Below are 19,243 nucleotides of genomic sequence, written 5' to 3' on the forward strand. Positions count from 1 at the left end.
GTCGCTTCAGTCGTGTCTGACTCTGTGCGACCCCATAGACGGCAGCCCACCAGGCTCCTCCGTCCCTGGGATTCTCCAGGCAAGAACACTGGAGTGGGGTACCATTGCCTTCTCCGAGACCAGGGGTTTAGGGCTTAGTAAAAGAAGAATGTGAGGCCTGAGGGTACTTTTGGAGGAAGGTATTGGAAATGTAAAGGCTTTGAGTAAAGTGCCTCGGGCCCGTGTAAATGTATTTGTGCTGTGCTAGAAATATGGCAAACGCTGTCAGAAAGGAGCTTGTTTTCTGTAATATTTGCATACTGCACACGCCTTATGTATATAGCACCGTCATTGTATTCCTCATTTATTAGATAATTTCTTCCACACACACACACAAATTCATCAGTTTTAGAGAGAGGCCCTAATAATCCGCTGAAGCTCCGAGGGCATATTTTAGATTCTGTTCAGGGAATTTCAACTCTGGCACGACCAGAAACAGCCCGTTTTCAGATGAACCTTCATCCTTCGTGAACATTCGTGCCTGTGTGTGCTGGTGCCCATGCTGGGCACTGTGCTGATTTCACATCTAAGGCAATTCCTGGAGAAGGTGGCGGGGATGATGCTGCCTTCGTGGCCCAGATGTGGCTACCATGAGAAGCTGGGAAATATGAGACTAGCAGTTTAAAACTCCAGGTATTCAAGAAATGGCATGCCTTGCTTTCTAGATATTAACAAGCTTAAAGCAAAACAGAACAAAACAAACCACCGCCCCCCCTCCGCCCACCTCCCCAAAAAGAAACCAAACCCTGAGCTCCCTTGTACTCCTCTCTTGCCTTGATCAGCCCCATCATGCTGGTGGGAATTTCTCTTCCCTGGGTCATTTTTGGCCTGCCTGGGGTTGTACCCTTGTCCCAGCTGGTATGCTCCCCCAGGCTGTATCCCAGGGACCCACAGATCTATTTTAAGGGAATCTCTTTGAGTCAATCTGGGGACCTGTCTCTCCCTCTCTGTCCCTAAACCCTTGTTCTCCTAAGTTGCCTGGTGCTTTTGGAAACAAAGACCAGGAATCCCCATCTCAAGATTTCCCAGAGGCCCAGAATGATACTTGCTGCAATCAGAGAAGACACAGGGACAAAACCAGAAAGGAAAGAGAAATTAATGTCCCTGTCACAAGCTTCCCCAGCCTGTCTAGAGACTACCCTTTTCCAAGGTTGCTCATCTGTTTGTATCATTTAAAAGTGCTAATCTCCACTCATAAGAGGTCATTTATTAGCTCAACAGGGACAGAATGAGGTTGCCCTTGGCTGATGCCTAAGGCCCAGGATCTTTACAGGGCCAGGTTCACATGCCATCTCATCTGCTTCCTCTGCCTGCATCCTTTCCCACACCTCTCCCATCCCAAATTTCCAAAATAGTCTTATGCATTATCAGGCACCCAGGAACAAATTTTGAAGTTAAAGAAATGTGTTTCTGTGCCTCTGTTTTGTTTCTAACGTTTACAGTTATGTCATTCTTCCAGAGCATTTTGAAGTCCCTGATGTATTTTTCGGAAAAGGAATCTGAATTAGAAAGTAGGGACAAACTCCCGGCTCCCCTCTCTGGGGGTGTCTGTGAACCCTGCTATGACTTTTGCACATTCCACTTGAGATCAGTGTTATAGACCTGCCATCTGTTTGGGGAAGTGAGTCTCTACAGCTGACTGCTGCCTCTTCCTGCTTGCCCACAGTGACCCGGAGCTGGGTAGTTGTCCTTCTTCCTTGTCTGGACCTCAGAGACTCAAACTGTGCACCAGGGTCAAAAAATGGAGACCCCAGCCCTCTCGTGGCAGCTCCCATCATGTCATAATCAAGTGTGGGTTTGCCTTCTGTTTTTTCTAATATGCCTGGGAGCCCAGGTGTCTCTTTCTGCCATTGGTGGTGCCAGGGATCACTCAGATAGTCTTTTCTGGGCTCAGTCTCCCCATCTGTGAAATGGGAGCAGCACACTACAGCCCTGTCTATCCATCTCCCACTTGCCTTGCCAGCAGTCTGAGTCATTTTGCGTTACTTGTGAATAACTCTTGAAGTGAAACCTCATGGCTTTAAATAATTATACCACGGATACTCTGAGTCTATTACTTATCTTTTAATTATTTTACCAGAAACGCTAGATTAACCAAACACTAAATCAGTTTCTGAGTCCTGAGATGTTGAGCTGATTAAGAAAGAACCCCTTTGGGACAGTGAAAAACACGTGCATGCACACACACGTGTACACTGGCACCCTGGGGAATTCTGCAGAAGCTCCTGAAATTTGCTGGCTCTGGCATTTTGGTATTTGAGGATAAATGGCCTGAGATGACCTTCTGGGGCAGCAGCCTTTGCATTCGGTAGCAGCTGCCGCCATCAGAGGACCTAATGGACACTAGGAAGCTGATGGCAAGAGGAAGGGAGATACGTCTACAGTGAGAGGAATGTATATGCCTCCCAGGGAGTCCTCTTTCCTCCTGCTTTCCTTTCCATCACTTCCCTCCTCCCTTTACCACATTCTTCCTCCTTCTCTTACTCACATTTTCTGGGAAGCAAGAGGGCCCTGGAGCAGAGAGGCACAGGGCACTTGGTCAGGAGTCCCGGAAAGAAGTCTGGAGGCCTGGGAGCCTAGTACCTCCCTGCAGGCTCCGACCAAGGTCAGGAGCGGCTTGCCTAGCTGCTGGTCTGGATGCAAAGGCAGTTCTTCCCGAAGGAGGGATGTGTCTGCTCTGGCCACCCTGATCCATTCTGCTCAGATGCCCTTTATCAGCACAAGCCCTCTTGGCTGGAATTAAGGGGCCAGTGGACCACTGCCTTCAGACAATACTGATTTCAAGTATAGAGTCTCTTCTGCCTACCATTTCCCACAGACGAGATTAGGCACTTAAAAAAAATAATTAAATTCTCCTCATATCACTTGTCTTCTTAACTGTGAGCACTACAGAGATCTTTCAAGGAAATGCAGGGGCGAGCAGCACAGGCACTTGTTCCTGCCACTGGATCTGAGTGCCCAGCCAAAGAGAGCCACCACCCAGCTGCCTCTTTCTAATGATCACGTTGTTTGAACCCAATTTGCATCTCATTCACGGCCAGGAGAGCATGAGGAACGTCTCCAGGGTGGGTAGGACCGCCCCATCTTGACACGCTCTTTCCCAAGAGGCAATCAGTCCCTTTCCTCAGTCCTCACTAAGGTTTGGAAATTAGGATTTTTTCCTCTAATGGCCCAGGCTGAGGATTTATGTAGCTCCTGTTGTTCCTCTGAGAGCACTCTAATCGTTAATTTCCCCCCCCCCCCCCCCCCCCCCCGCCCCCAGCCACAGAGAGACTGAGCCGATCAATATTTATGCTCCCATCACTTGCAGCTGCAGTGTGTAGGCACAGTGGAGGCCAAACTCCTTGATGGTCATTGAGAAATTAGCTGGCATTCGTGTTTCAGGCTCATTGTTTTCTAGGATCTCTGGGAGATCAGACCACGTGGTCCATGGATTAACTAAGCCACCCAGATAATTGGCTGTTAATAGACGGGCAGTTGATAGCTGCCAGCTGAGTGCTGAATTGACAGGTCCTGATTGTGGTGGGCTGGTGGTCTTCACCTGCAGAGGGACTGCTCGAAGACCTGAATGATTAAAGGTGAATCAGAAACTGGAGGATAAGAGAGACCTTCCTCCCTCCTCCTCTTCATGTGATGTTACCGAGTTTACAGAGCATTTTTATTCACAAATGCCTCCTTTGATTCTTCCTGCAACCGCATGTGGTGGGTGTTATTGTTACCCTCGTTCTCTGAAGTAGGATGAAAACTGAGGTTACAATAGGGAGGAGACAGGCAAGCTCGCCCAACCGTTACGTGGCCTTGAACTCACTCTTCTGAACTGTAAAGCCTGTGCTGTTTCTATCATGGCTGTGCTCAATGTCCGGCTAGCTTCCTTTTCCAGGGAAAGTGGCAGTTCTTTTATATGTGTATGTGCTTTGTGTATATTTTCATCTGGACAAAAAGCTCATGCTCTTGCTGAGAAATGATCTCTCTACCTCTGATAAAACACCAGCATTGCTTTTCTGCACGTAAAGGGGAATGGTGGGTCAGGTTAAGGGAACTGTACAACCTGTCTCTGAAGGGCCACCAGGACTTTGTGTTTTCTCCCAGGACAGGCGAGTTTAACTCAGTCTCAGACCCAGCAGAAACATGCTATGGGTGATTTGGGGAAGATCCTGGGCTGGACTGGCAGACTCGTGGTCCTGGGAGAAGTGGAGAGAGGCTTTCGTGCCCCTTCAGTCCTGTTGTCGGTACTGGCTCTGTCTTTCTATTAGTGACCGCCCCCCACCCAAGCCCCCACCCAGGATTGGCAAGGTTTGACAGCAGGAAATGAAGCTCTGCTGTCATTCAAGAGGCTGCTCAACGCAGAAGTCAATGGGATCCTGCAATTAAGACGGAAACTGTTGATCTGTATCCGTTTCGTGATGAATGTGGTTCTTAAACAATCAGAAGCAATTCCCCTCTAAGAGGAAAAATGTCATTTGAAAGAACCTAAGATGTATATCTTATTTGAAATGCGAGGCAGGTAAATGGGGGAGTGACTCCAGGGAAGTGACTTTGGAAGGTACCCAGCATCACCTGAGAGAGCCTCCCGGCTCAAAGAGAGAGGGCGCCCCGCTGCGTCGTGCTCTTCAGCCTTGAAGGGCCAGGGTTCAGCCATTTGTGGCTGCTTTGGGGGTTGGGTGTGAGTAAGGGAGTTGCTGCCCGTGTATATGCTTAAAGTTATGACAGCATAAAATCAGGAGGTTGCTGATATCGTCCTGGTATTGTTGTCTGCAATTCTGGTGAGCTCCTAGAGAGCTCATGGTAATGCTTTTGTGATGTGGCCTGAATGTCACAGTCTGTATTGCGGGATCCTGGGCAGAAGCATGACTTTTCCACTCTTGTGCATTTCTGCAGAGCGTGGCAACATTAATGGGGACAATATTTTTTAAGGATATGCTTGGAGTAAGAATGGAAGGAAACGTAAACCTAGTGAACTCTGATATTTTCCCTCTCTGCTCAAAAGTCCTGATGGTTTTCTAATCATTTGTTTAATTCTGGATCAGATAAACTCTCTGTAATTCTCTCTGCCTCTCTTAACACTGAGATTATGGCTTTTGCTTCAGGTTTTAGCTTTTCTGCTAAAACTGAGTGTGATTTTGGAAGCAGTGTCTTCTAAGCTGAACATATGTATAATATATTAATATTCCTATAACCCTGCAATGTCACTCCTAGCCATAAACCCCGAAGAAATGCATTTGTATTTCAACGAACGCCTTGCATTCCAATTAAAGTCAGCATTTTTTTCTGTAAAGGGTCAGATACAGTAAGTCCCCCATATAGAAACAAGTTCCATTCTGAGAGCACATTCGCAAGTCCAGTTTGATCGCTAAGTCCAACAACGTTGGCCTAGGTACCCAACTAACATAATCAGCTATATAGTATTGTACTATAATAGGTTTATAATAGTTCTCACACAAATAATACATAAAAAACAAAAAAATAAAACATTTTTAATTTGGAAAAGGAAATGACAACCCACTCCACTGTTCTTGCCTGGAGAATCCCACGGACAGAGGAGCCTGGCAGGGGTCCTCTGGGGTCACAGGAGTCGGACACAACTTAGCGACCAAAGAGACAGAGAATCTTACAGTACAGTACTTTGAAAAGCACAGTATACAAAAACTGGCATACAGGGGCTGGCATCAAGTGAACAGGCAAGAAGATTTACTGGCTGGAGGAGGGAGAGGAGGTGGGAGAAGGTAGAGCTGAAGGACCGTCAGCAATAGGAGACAGAGGGCAAGCTGCCGTTTCACTCATGCCTGACATTGATGGAATGCACGTTTGCATCTTTGAAAGTTTGCAATTTGAAGGTTCATATGTTGGGGATGTACTCAGAATCTTTTTTTTTTTTTTAGATCATATGGTTTCTGTTGTAACTATTCGACTCTGATATTGTAGAGTGAAAGACATTATGTAAATGAAATGAGTGTGGCTGTGTTCCAGTAAAACTTTATTTATGGACCCTGAAATTTGAGTTTCATGTAGTTTTTCCCGTCTCATGAAATGGATCTCTCTTGGTGTGATTGTCAAAGATTTACAAATGTAAAAGCCATTCTTAGTTTGCAGGGTGTCCTAAGACAGGTGGCAGGCCAGATTTGGCCTTCAGGCTGTGGAAAGAAAGTAAAAGTGCTCAGTCATGTCCGACTCTTTGCGACCCCATGGACTGTACAGTCCATGGAATTCTCCAGGCCAGAATACTGGAGTGGGTAGCCTTTCCCTTCTCCAGGGGATCTTCCCAACCCAGGGATTTAACCCAGATCTCCTGCATTGCAGGAGGATTCTTAACAGCTGAGCCACCAGGGAAGCCCAAGAATACTGGAGTGGGTAGCCTCTCCCTTCCCCAGTGGATCTTCCCGACTGATGAATTGGCTGTGGAATTCTACTTAAAGTACAAGAACAGGCCAAACTAATCTTTGGTGTTTGGAGTCAGCTTCATGGTGACCCTTGGTTGGCCTCAGTGACCAGAAGGGAAACTGTGGGGCCGGGGAGTGGGGAGGGCGCGTTTGGGGAATTGGTACCCTGTTAGTTTCTTGATCTGGGTGCTTGTAACTTGCACAAAGTATGTTCGCTTTGTGGAAATTCACTGAATGCTTACTCTTTTCTGTTTGCATATGCCACCTCAATAAGGCTTTTGAAAAGAAAAGAATGAACTGAGTGGGTGGCTTCTGACTCCGGGTGTTAGCAACTCCTTTGAGGTCAGGGTACAGAAGTTTTCATTCTTGTAGCCACTGGCTTCTGTTTCTGAATGGAGAACTGTCTTGATAGATCTTCCTAATTTCCCAATTCCTATTCTCTTTTACATACAGGGAGATGTTTCACAGCTAGTGTGGTACAGGTACCAGCCACCCAAAATACCATACCTGAAAGAGTTAACCTTTTAGTTGCTGAGTCATAGGAAGATGGATAAGGGAGGGGAATTCTAAAGGAGACCCAGGCAGTGGGAACTGCCAGTAGGAATTCGGCTGTTGGAGCTGCTCCATAGTGAATCTGGGCTGAAATCTACCTTTTTATTGTTAAGATGTGGAGGCTTAGTTACATTTGTTGTTGGTTAGTTGCTCAGTCCTGTCCGACTCTTTGCGACCCCATGGACAGCCCAGCAGCCCGCTAGGCTTCTCTGTCCATGTGATTTCCCAGGCAAGAATACTGGAGTGGTCAGGATCTTCCTGACCCAGGGATCGAACCCATGTCTCCTGCATTGGGAGGTGGACTCTATATTGTCGAACCACCAGGGAAGCCCTACTTACAGTGAATGGAATTATATGGCATAAGCTACTGGCTTGTCGGAGAAAGCAATGGCACCCCACTCCAGTACTCTTGCCTAGAAAATCCCATGGATGGAGGAGCCTGGTAGGCTGCAGTCTATGGGGTCGCTAGGAGTCAGACACGACTGAGCAACTTCACTTTCACTTTTCACTTTCATGCACTGGAGAAGGAAATGGCAACCCACTCCAGTGTTCTTGCCTGGAGAATCCCAGGGACAGGGGAGCTTGGTGGGCTGCCATCTCTGGGGTCGCACAGAGTCGGACACGACTGAAGCAACTTAGCAGCAGCAGCAACTGGCCTGTAGAAAACCAGTTTTCCCTACCACCCCCCATCCAGCAAAAGAGCAGAGAACTAAGAACTCGAGCTCCTGTGAGTGCCAGGTGCTTCCTGTGTCAGACATCTGTCCTAACAGCCCTATGCAGTAGGCATCGGTAGCTTTGTTCTTCAGGTGAGCAACATCAAGGCTTAGGGAAGTTAGGTGACTTTCCCAAGGTCATGCCACTTACCAGTGGAGGAAGTGAATTCCAACCCAGATCTGTCTGGCTCCAGAACCCACCTCTTCCCACTTCACCATGCTCACCCCGGCTTCTTTCTCTCCCCTCACAGTCACACTGAATCTGGTCTCCTAAAAGAGATGCTGAATATATTTTCCCCTTAGCAACCTGTCGTTATAGCTGGCCTCTGTTCTGCTTCCTAGAATTACACACATCTTGTTGTGACCAGAAGCGGTTGAATGAAATAGTTTATATCAGAAGCTATCTCTTCCAGGACAAGTCATTTTAAAACAATAGGCAAGGAGAAACTTTACAACACTTTCAAAGAGAAATATACTGTGCTTTCAGCTTTGTTTGCTATCCCTTGTGAACACGTCCAACCTATAGAGGACTGGAGATGTTTCTGGTCCCAGGGTTAAACTTTAAAAAAGGATGTCTTCAAGCTGTCACATTCTTGAGAGTGTGAAGGAGCTTTCGGTATGCCTCCAGACTGATTAAAGAGGGGATGGCATGGACTTAATCAACAGATGCTGAAAATGCAAAGGCCGTCGTGAATTGAAAACAACCCCTCCCCCACAGCACCCCTCGGAGAGGAATAGTCCTGTATTCAGCATAATAGCACCAATTATTTGGTTGTTTGTACTGAGGAGTTGAAAGCTATCATGTGCCGGGAAAATACTCAGCATGGAGCAGTAATTATGGATCAGCTGATAATAAAGGATGCTCTGGATTGACTACTAATTAGATTATTAGCACCAAAAACAAATACCTGCTATTAACCATGAATAAGCCACATTTATGATATTTCCTACTTTTAAATATATATTCCTTTTTATAATGTGCAATTTCCTTTCTTCCCTTTTTGTGCCAAGACTTCCCATTTTCCCCAGTCATATTAAGCATCGTTGTCTGTTCAGCTGTAACCAAGTGGTTTTCTTGTTTCCTTCCAGTCTCTCGAAAGGGGCTGAGAATGCTGACGAATTGAGTGTCACATGTCAGACCCTATGTGAGACGTGCTAGGTGTTTTCAGGGGAGAAGTCAGGGTTATTCCAGAGCAGGATCCAGGTCTTTCCCAAGGAGCACAACATCTTTATAAGGGGTATGGGGATGTATGGACTTCCCTAGTGGCTCAGATGGTAAAGAATCCGCCTGCAATGTGGGAGACCTGGGTTGAGAAGATCCTGGAGAAAGGAATGGCTACGCACTCCAGTATTCTTGCCTAAAGAATTCCATGGACAGAGAGCCTCGTGGGCTACAGTCCACGGGGTCACAAAGAGTCAGACACGACTGAGCGACTTTCACTTTCACACTTTCTTTTCACAAGGGATTGTACGTTTTTCCCTGTCAAATACGTGCTGGAGTTAATTGCCAAAGAAATGACCCAGTTGCTTTTTTTGTGGCACTTTGAGGCTTGGTCCTTGTCTTCCCGATCTGAGGAGATGGGATGGGCATTTGGGTGCTTTGAGTGTCTGCTCCCACCCTCCCCGGCAAGTAAGCCATCTTCCTACAAGTAGGTTGACAATGCATTCCCAGTAGAATGAGAGTCTAGCTATCTTCTGCCCAGGGCAGATGTGTGTTCTGTGGGTAGGACCATGTGGGAAGAGCCCTTGGGAGCCCCCTGGGATGTCTGCAGGGAGCAGCTGGCTATGGTAGGAGTCAGAGGGCAGCTCTGGCCACACCCTCAATAAGTGGTGAAAGAGACTGTCAGGAGTCCTGCAGGAAGTGCTAGTGATGGAACTTGTTTGTGACCACCATTATAAGCTAGGAGGGAGAAGCTTCCTTGGGGAGAGGGGTGAACAGCTGCCTATCAGGAGAAATGCAAGTTGCTCTATCTGTGTTAAGTATTCGTTCTTTCCAAGGCCTACCACAAGACAGGCAGGCGAGATTTAGCTGGTACTTGCCAGTACAGTCATACTTGGTGTTTAAGACTGGCACCTTTCTGATTAAATAGTGTCTGAGCCATATAGATTGTTCAGATGTTCTCTTTTGAATATTATCTCTGGATGATGTATTGATTACTCTTATTTTACCATTGAAGAACTTGAGGTTTTATAGCATCCAGTGGGAACTTGCCTAAGTCTACAGAGCTCAAAAGTGTTGGAGCCAAGACAGGTCTGGTTGATGCTGGGGTGCCAGTGAGGGAGTCAGCAAGTGAGAAAGACAGTGATCTCTTTGAAGGAGTATCTCCCTTTGAGCACCCATTCAGCCTGGGGAGAGAGGCTTGTCAAACACGGGGAGACAGAGTGGGCCAGTTCCCCTGCACCAGGCCATGGGGTCAAGCTCATCTGTTCATCCAGCAAACCTATATGGGCATTGTTGGGTGTGAAGTGCCGTGCAGGACGTGGGAGATGACTGAGCCTGATTCTGCCTGCCTTGCCCTGGATGAATTCTTAGAGAACAGTAGAGTGTGGCCCTGTGGCCCCTAGCTGGTGCCTGGCTATTTCTGTCTCTAGAGCCCTGACTCCTTCTTGGACTTTAAGGTGTGTTGCTTTATTCCTGGAAAGATAGAACTGTGGCCCTGGGATGGCTGTTTAATGGTGAAAGGGGCTGCAAGATGGCTGGAAGTCTTTTCTGTGCTTTGAGTTAAAATGGGATGTAAGGCCAAGGGAAATGGAGAGAATCTTTACACGGGTTCGTCAGATGGAAGTTTGAGACAATTGCTTTTGAATTTACTAGCAGTTGTTCTGCAAGGTTGAATTTCTTCCCCTGATCATGTCAGTCTGCTGTTAGCTCAGAAAACTGTGGTTGAAGTTTAATCTCCTCCTTAAAGCTTTTTCACTAAAACAGGAACCTGTTATTCCACAGGGCCTCTTATTAGAAGTAGAAGGATTTAGGGTGGCCTTTTAAAGTCAGTTCAGTGAGTTTTGAAGAAGTCCATTTGCCAGGACCCACTTGTCCCCAAAGTGTCTGGTCTTTGAAAAGCACAGCACTAGTGGAAAGATAATGGGAAAGGAAAACCAGTCTCGGGATAGAAAAATAGGCTAACTGAGCAACCCACTTTAATTTAGTCAAGGATGCCTATTGTGGCTTTTATACTGTTTTGGACACTGTAGACCGGGGTTGGCCCATGGGCCAAATTCAGACTCTACCTCCTCCTCTGCTTAGTCTGTGGGCTAAGAATGTTTTTTTAAAGATATTTTTAGTGGTTGGAAAAAAAAAAAACTAGAAAGGAAAATATTTTGTGACACATGAACATTATCTGAAATTCAAATTTCAGTGTCCATAAATATAGTCTTATGGGAACCATCACCCGCAATTCTGTGTTGTCTGTGGCTGCTCTCACCCTCCTGTGGGTGGCGGAGATGATAGCTGAGATGGAGACTAGGTGGCCCACGAAGCTGAAATTTTTGCTGTCTTTTTAGGAAAAGTTTGCTAACCCCTGCCTTAGACCTTCGGAGAAGGCAAAGGCAACCCACTCCAGTACTCTTGCCTCGAGAATCCCATGGATGGAGGAGCCTGGTAGGCTATAATCCATGGGGTCGCTAAGAGTCGGACACAACTGAGCGACTTCGCTTTCACGTTTCACTTTCATGCATTGGAGAAGGAAATGGCATCCCACTCCAGTGTTCTTGCCTGGAGAATCCCAGGGATGGGGGAGCCTGGTAGGCTATAATCCGTGGGGTCGCTAAGAGTCGGACACGACTGAGCAACTTCACTTTCACTTTTCACTTTCATGCATTGGAGAAGGAAATGGCAACCCACTCCAGTGTTCTTGCCTGGAGAATCCCAGGGATGGGGGAGCCTGGTAGGCCATAATCCATGGGGTCGCTAAGAGTCGGACACGACTGAGCAACTTCACTTTCACTTTTCACTTTCATGCATTGGAGAAGGAAATGGCAACCCACTCCAGTGTTCTTGCCTGGAGAATCCCAGGGACAGAGGAGCCTGTTGGGCTGCCGTCTATGGGGTCGCACAGAGTCGGACACGACTGATGCGACTTAGTGGCAGCAGCAGCGGCATTAGACCTTTGCTTCTCAAAGTGTGTTTTGGTGGTAGTTTGTTAGAAATGCAGTTTCTCTGGCCACTCCACAGCTACTGATTGAAAATCTGCATCTTGACAAGATGCTCAGGTGGTCAGTGCCACATTTCCCTATTTATTGAATTCAGCCTGATTCTGAGCTCCCATTCCCCTGGGTTGAGGTGGGGATTCCACATCTATCACAGGTTCACAAGGGTCGAGAAGGCTTCCTCATTGCCTGGTGACATGGGAAGAGCCTGGACCCTTTTAGCATCATGGTCATGTCTGTAACATCATCATTTTAATGCTCTCAGGCTGGTGGGTTCCTTGTGATGCCGGGAGCCTGGAGCCCAGGGCCCAGCCTCCCTAGGGGCACCACAGAGCCTTTCCTCTTGGACCCTGATGTCCCGGGGGTACCCACCACTTTCAGGACTGGCTACCTTTGCTATCTTGCTAAGCTGGAGGAATTCCCTTTTTCCATCACCTTCTGGGCTACTCATTCTTTCAACATACCTAAGCTTTTATGTACCGTTTCCCTGGGAGGGAGGGAGTGTCCTGTCCGGGTTATATGCTGAGGTTGGGGGCTGGTACAGGGCTGGGGTGAGAGTGAGTGGGTGGAATGCAGTGAGGATGAATACAAATGAGGATCCTGGTGCATTATTCTACCACTGTAGTGTGTTAGGGTGTGGCTGGGGGACATGACCAGTGCAATGCAGTGGCAAATCTAGGATATCTTTCTGCAGAACAGGAAGAAATTCTGAAGGAATTTAGAGAAAGGGCGATTGTGTGGGTGGCAGGAGTGGAGAAGTTCTTCCTAAGTTAGTGGGACTCAGCAAGAGTGGCCAGAGGTCCATGCAAACCAGGAGCAGCCCAGATGGCGGAAGAGTCTGAAAATAAAGCCATTTGCTTATTTTTGTTCTCAGATGTGAATGTGTATGAAAGTAAATGGATCTCTTCAGTTGGGAATGTTATAGTCTACTCACTGGGACTTTGTTCAAGAAATGTTTTATAATTTAAGAATTTTTAACTGCTTGGAGTACATTAATTGCTCTTAAAGGGGCAATTCCGTGAAACTTGGACATGGCATTCCCTTTCTTTTACTCCCTGGCCTAAATGAGAGCTGCTGTGTTCTGCATTTCTCGTCAAGGCTGATTCTGGTTTTTCTTGACCACCTATTTTCCTCTTTAGTTTATGTAGCTGCTCTTAGTGAAACGCCTCATGGAGAAGTCATTTTTTCCATCTTGAATGAGGTCTTGGCAGGGCCATGGCCAAAAGTTACCTAGAATAGTGAAGTCTTCTGAGTTCAGAAGACCTGAGTCTGTGTGTATTCATTGATGGATCAAGGAGTGAAGACATCCTGGCTGGTGTTACCAGAAGGATGGATTGAGATCAAGGCCAGGGAGATTTCATTCTTCTTATATATACCAGGTAACCCAAAGGCTGGTGCCTTCCCTGCTGGCATTTGCTGAAATGTATGGCTAATCCACTGTATCTCTCTCCAAATTATCTTCTTGGGAAACTAGACTAGAGGAGGACCTAACACAGTGGACATGTGATGTGCCAAACTTAAAAAAAAGGATTCAAAGTTTTGTCCATAGTAGAATCCTATTTTGTTAAAAGCAAGATCAGTTCAGTCCAGTTGCTCAGTTGTGTCCGACTCTTTGCGACCCCATGGACTGCAGCATGCCAGGCTTCCCTGTCCATCACCAACCCCCAGAGCAGCACACTAGGCCTCCCTGCCCATCACCAACTCCCAGAGTTCACCCAAACCCATGTTCATCCAGTCGGTGATGCCACCCAGCCATCTCATCCTCTGTCGTCCCCTTCTCCTCCTGCCTTCAATCTTTCCCAACATCAGGGTCTTTTCAAATGAGTCCGCTCTTCGCATCAGGTGGCCAAAGTATTGGAGTTTCAGCTTCAACATCAGTCCTTCCAATGAACACCCAGGACTGATCTCCTTTAGGATGGACCAGTTGGATCTCCTTGCAGTCCTAGGGACTCTTAAGAGTCTTCTCCAACACCACAATTCAAAAGCATCAATTCTTCTGCGTTCAGCTTTCTTTATAGTCCAACTCTCACATCCATACATGACTACTGGAAAAACCATAGCCTTGACTAGATGGACTTTTGTTGGCAAAGTAATGTCTCTGCTTTTGAATATGCTGTCTAGGTTGGTCATAACTTTCCTTCCAAGGAGTAAGCCTCTTTTAATTTCATGGCTGCAATCACCATCTACAGTGATTTTGGAGCCCAGAAATATAAAGTCAGCCACTGTTTCCCCATCTATCTGCCATGAAGTGATGGGACCAGATGCCATGATCTTAGTTTTCTGAATGTTGAACCTTAAGCCAACCTTTTCACTCTCCTCTTTCACTTTCATCAAGAGGCTCTTTAGTTCTTCTTCACTTTCTGCCATTAGGGTGGTGTCATCTGCATATCTGAGGTTATTGATATTTCTCCTGGCAACCTTGAGTCTAGCTTGTGCTTCCTCCAGCCCAGCGTTTCTCATGATGTACTCTGCATATAAGTTAAATAAACAGGGTGACAATATACAGCCTTGACATACTCCTTTTCCTATTTGAAACCAGTTTGTTGTTCCATGTCCAGTTCTAACTGTTGCTTCCTGACCTGCATACAGGTTTCTCAAGAGGCAGGTCAGGTGGTCTGATATTCCCATCTTTTCAGAATTTTCCACAGTTTATTGTGATCCACACAGTCAAAGGCTTTGGCATGTCAATTAAGCAGAAATAGATGTTTTTCTGGAACTTTCTTGCATCCAGGTTGTTAGTTTGCTTATTTTAGAGTGGAGGGGAGAGATGAGTAGAGGGCATTAGGGGGAAGATAAACCTAAATCAATCAGTCAATAAATAGACAGCAATGAGAAATACATGGGCTTCCCTGGTGGCTCAGATGGTAAAGAATTCACCTGCAACACAGGAGACCTGGATTCAATCCCTGGATGGGGAAGATCCCCTGGAGAAGGAAATGGCAGGAAATGCCATAGACGGCAGCCCACCAGACTCCCCCGTCCCTGGGATTCTCCAGGCAAGAACATTGGAGTGGGTTGCCATTTCCTTCTCCAATGCATGAAAGTTACAGATAGCTTTTTATCAGTCATATGTAGTGCAGATTTGTTTCTAGTTAATTGTTAAACTCTTGACTTTGTTTATAGTATATATTACCATATAATTTTTGCCTGTTTTTAGATAGTTAAATATGTCTTTAAAAGTAGTTAATGAGTGTTCTGTCTTGTTTTTTCATTAGAAAGATCTTCCTAACTACTAAGTTGTATATAGAACATCCTAAATTTCCTCTTCTATATGAATTAAAAAAAAAAACTTTTGAATCTTAAGTGCATCTGGATTTTAATTTCTAGTTTGCAGTAGGGATTTAACTCCGTTTTCTTCCAAATGGATAGTTATTTGTGTCAGTATCATTAATTAAATGTCATCGTTTTCTCCACTAAACATTGAGTTTTAACTCTAGGAACTCTACTTGGCTCTATTGATCTATTTATCTTACTATACCAATATCATACTTTTTACTAGAATTTTCTTAGTAAACCTAGAGGTTACGTGTTAATTAGTTCCATTAGATTTTCTAGGCATAAAATCATATAATTATCAAAATGAATTAAATTATCTCTTCTTTTTGAATATTGATCTTGATTATTTCATTATTTTGTTTTGTCACATTCATGAGGACATTCAAAATGAAATACCCAAGCATATAAGACTCTTGATTTTGATGCACATGGCTATAGTATTTTATTATTTACTACTTCACATTTATGAAATATTCTTTATCATACTGTAGTAGTTTCCTTTCATTTCCTGCATTACTTTAGGTTTTTATTAGAAATATTTTTGGATTTTTAATTACATTTTTATTGAATCATATACTTTTTCTGTTTTATTGATGCAGTGAATTATTTTGACTTCTTTATTTCTGAACCATCCTTGCTTTCATGGAATAAACCCTTCATAATTATAGTTTATTTTTATTTATGCTGCTGGATTTTATTTGTTGGCATTTATTTGGAAGTTTAACAGCTATGTTCATGAATTAGATTGATTTATAGTTTTTTTGGTACTCTATCAGGTTTTAAATTTAAGAGTATACTGCTTCCATAAAGTTGAGTAGACAGATTTGTGTCTTTTTAAATGTTAAATAGTTAACATAATAGTTTAAATAACTTTGACATATCTGACATACATAAAAACTCAGCTCTGAAGCTGTTAACTTCTTAAGTGGTAGCCATTGATTCCTTTGAATACCTATTTTCATTTTTCAATCCAATCTGAAAATGTTAGTATCTTAATAGGAATATTGAACATATCATAATTAGTGAAATAATTGATATATTGAATATTTACTTCTTATTTTTCTTTCTTCTTTTTATTATTGTCACTATTTTAGCCAGTTGTTATTTCAATTTCTGTTTCCTTTTTGAATCTGGACATCTTACTTTACCATCAACACTGACTGTTACCTTCTTTTTCAGGGCGTTCAAATAAGTACTTCTATAAAAACAAGATACCGAGTTTTCCCCACAAAAATGTTTCACTCATTTATTATCAATCTAATACATCAGGCTTTTTAGGGTACTTGTACTTCTTTACTCTGTCTTACACTTAAATAGGGGGGACCTTTACAAGATTTTTACTCACCCTCCCCCCACTGCCACTAATTTCTAGGTTTTGCTAAGATAATTTAACATTTCTAGAACTAAATGTTAGTTTTCTCTTTGCGGAGTGTCTCTTTTTCAAGTATTCTTGTCATTTTTGTTACTTTATATTATCTGTTTAGAGTCAACTGTGCAAATTACACAGTTCATCACTCACCACTGTTTTCTCTTCATCTCATTTATCTTGAGATTTTTGTTTGAATTCATTCATTTTTTGACCTGAGTATCTTCCTGAAATGGGGTATGTTGGTTATATTTTCTACAAATGCTTGCATATCCACATATATCCTACCAGTCAGACAGGTGGGGTAACCTCTGGCTTACCTGTCTGGCCGTCTGTGGATGGCTTTCCACTGTCTTCTAGGTTCCCAGTTTGCAGATGGCAGGTAATTAATAGCTAATTACATTTCCTTTATAAGTTACTTGTTCTTTCTGTCTGGAAGCCTGTGAGATTTCCTTCTTACCTTCAGAACTTAACATACTTTGGGTTAAGTCCTTTCCCGAGACTCCTGCAAGAAGCCCAATTCCATTTGCAGACATCAAGGGAAACCCTCTTCTTTCATTTGTTTAATTCTTGTCTATTCTTTTACTTGTTCCTTTTTCTCCTTCTGGGATTATTCCTATTCACAAATTAGGTCTTCAGAGTAGATCTGCTATCCAAATTTTTCTTTTCCCTAATTATTATTTCTTTGTATGTTTGCTCTTATTTATTTTTTATTTTTTCTATTTGATCTTCTGAGCCACCAATTCTGGTCAGTACTGTAACCATTCCTTACTCATTCATCTGATGAGATTTTTACTTTGAAAATCATGATTTTTTGTTCTAAAAAGTCTTCTCTTTTTCGTGTTGTTGGAACATCAGTTCAGTTCAGTTCAGTCGCTCAGTCGTGTCCGACTCTTTGCGACCCCATGAATCAGTAAGTGCTGTTATTTTTGTTCGTGTTGTTCTTTGGCTTCAGTGGCTCAGTTGGTAAAGAATCTGACTGTGATGAGGGAGGCCTGAGTTTGATCCCTGGGTTGGGAAGATTCCCTTGGAGAAGGGAACGGCTACCAACTCTAGTATTCTTGCCTGGAGAACTCCATGGACAGAAGAGTCTGGCAGGCTACAGTCCATGGGGTCGCAAAGAGTTGGACACAACTGAGCAACTTTCACTTGCCCTCTCCAGCATCTCTGTTTCATCAGCAGACTTCCCCTTCTGTGTTCTGCTCATTCATCTCTCTGGCTTCTGGTCTTCTCTGTGGGCAACTCTTTTCCTTTGTTGGATGATTCGCTGCCTTCAGGTGAGAGCAGCAGAGGGTGGTGATGGGATTACAGTCTTGGCTCCTGTACTTTGGAGTGGTTCCACCTGGCAGGTAGCCAGTTCTTGGAAATACCAGAAGGAACTCCTGAACTGCTCTGGCTCCAGGCTAGAGGGGACTTAGCAGGATTATCCAGCTTCCAGCCCTTCCTCTGGGCCACAAAGCAGGAGGTCCTCTCTGAACACTCACACCAACTGAGCTGCCTTGCTCCTGGGGTCCATCCCGCTCTGGGCTAGGCTGCCCACAGGATTTTGGGAGCTCCAAGTTCACTCTGGCCTCTCTTCTGCTGCTCTCCAGGCTCTCTTTCAACCCTGCATCACTTTTTCCATCCAGCTCTGCAGGACCTGAGGTCTCTCTCATCGTAGACTCCAGACCACACCTGCGTGCTGGCTTCAGCGACTGCCAGGCTCACAACAGCAGCCTGCAGTTATTCAGATTGGCATTGAGAGAGATAACTCCAACTGTCAGCAAGGGCATGTTCAAGACCATTGTCTAAAATTGCTCCATCAACTCCTGAATTTTCAGCAGTGAGTTTTCAGAAACTTTCCAGCACATTGTTTTGAAATTTAGATCTCTTTGTGAAGCAGTTGAGTTCTAGGAGGAAGATGAGAAGACAGTCTTTGCCTCGACTTTTGTATCTTGCCATCTTCAAGGAGGGGCTTCCCTGTTGGCTCAGTGGTAAAGAATTTGCTTGCCAATGCAAAAGACTCAGGTTTGATCCCTGGGTTGGAAAGATCCCCTCAAGGAGGAAATGGCAACCCTACTCCAGTATTCTTGCCTGGAAAATTCCATGGACAGAGGTGCCTACAGTCCATAGGGTCACAGAGAGTTGGACGTGACTGAACACCGCCCCCCCCCCCCCCACACCCACACCTTCAAGGAGAGGGGGTTTTACTTTAGTTTTGAAAGAATGTCTATGCATTGGAAAATGTTACTGTGATTTTATAGTAGCTGCATAGATAATACCACTGGATTGGCCGAATTTATCTGGACCAAAATTACTTCCTTATGGAGTCGTTTAGCCCACCACAAAGTAAGAGTTCCAGAAGCATATGGCGGTGGGATTCTCAAATCAGAGGAAGGAGGACTTGGTGTAGCCTGAGGATCAAAGAGGAGTGATTGGGGCTGGCAGGAAGTAGAAGGTTTGAAGTAGAATCAGGGCCAGACTCAATGGTGTTGTAGATAATGAGAATGTTCCATAGAGTGGACAGGATGCCAAGTGGACCCTGGGTCACTAGAAAATTCTTCGGTCAAGATGTTATCAGATGTCCTTTTAGGTTGGGAGAACTGGAATATGACCTAGGTCATGAATGTTGGCCGTTTTCCCTTGAAGACCGTGACCTGTCACAAAGCCTACCTTACGAAGAATTCAAGAGATCCTCGTGTTTTTCAGAATTTATTAAACATTGGTTCCATACAAAAAATTGTGCCTAATGCCCTCCCACACATCTGGTTTACTCTTCACCCAGTGATCTATGT

General features: G+C 44.8%; 1 protein-coding gene and 1 long non-coding RNA gene across 2 annotated transcripts in view; one reads left to right on the top strand and one right to left on the bottom strand.

The window, feature by feature from the left end:
• GALNT14 (polypeptide N-acetylgalactosaminyltransferase 14) overlaps nucleotides 1-19,243 on the top strand; it is a 217,101-nt gene that overhangs the window by 4,596 nt on the left and 193,262 nt on the right. The gene's annotated exons all lie outside the window — the stretch shown is intronic.
• On the bottom strand, nucleotides 330-2,666 carry LOC123328568. The gene is made up of 2 exons (XR_006543486.1): nucleotides 2,528-2,666; nucleotides 330-637 (listed from the first exon to the last, which is right to left on the bottom strand). It is a non-coding gene; the product is annotated as an uncharacterized LOC123328568 (long non-coding RNA).

This window comes from Bubalus bubalis, chromosome 12, assembly GCF_019923935.1.
Source record: "Bubalus bubalis isolate 160015118507 breed Murrah chromosome 12, NDDB_SH_1, whole genome shotgun sequence".
Classification (NCBI taxonomy): Eukaryota; Metazoa; Chordata; class Mammalia; order Artiodactyla; family Bovidae; genus Bubalus; species Bubalus bubalis.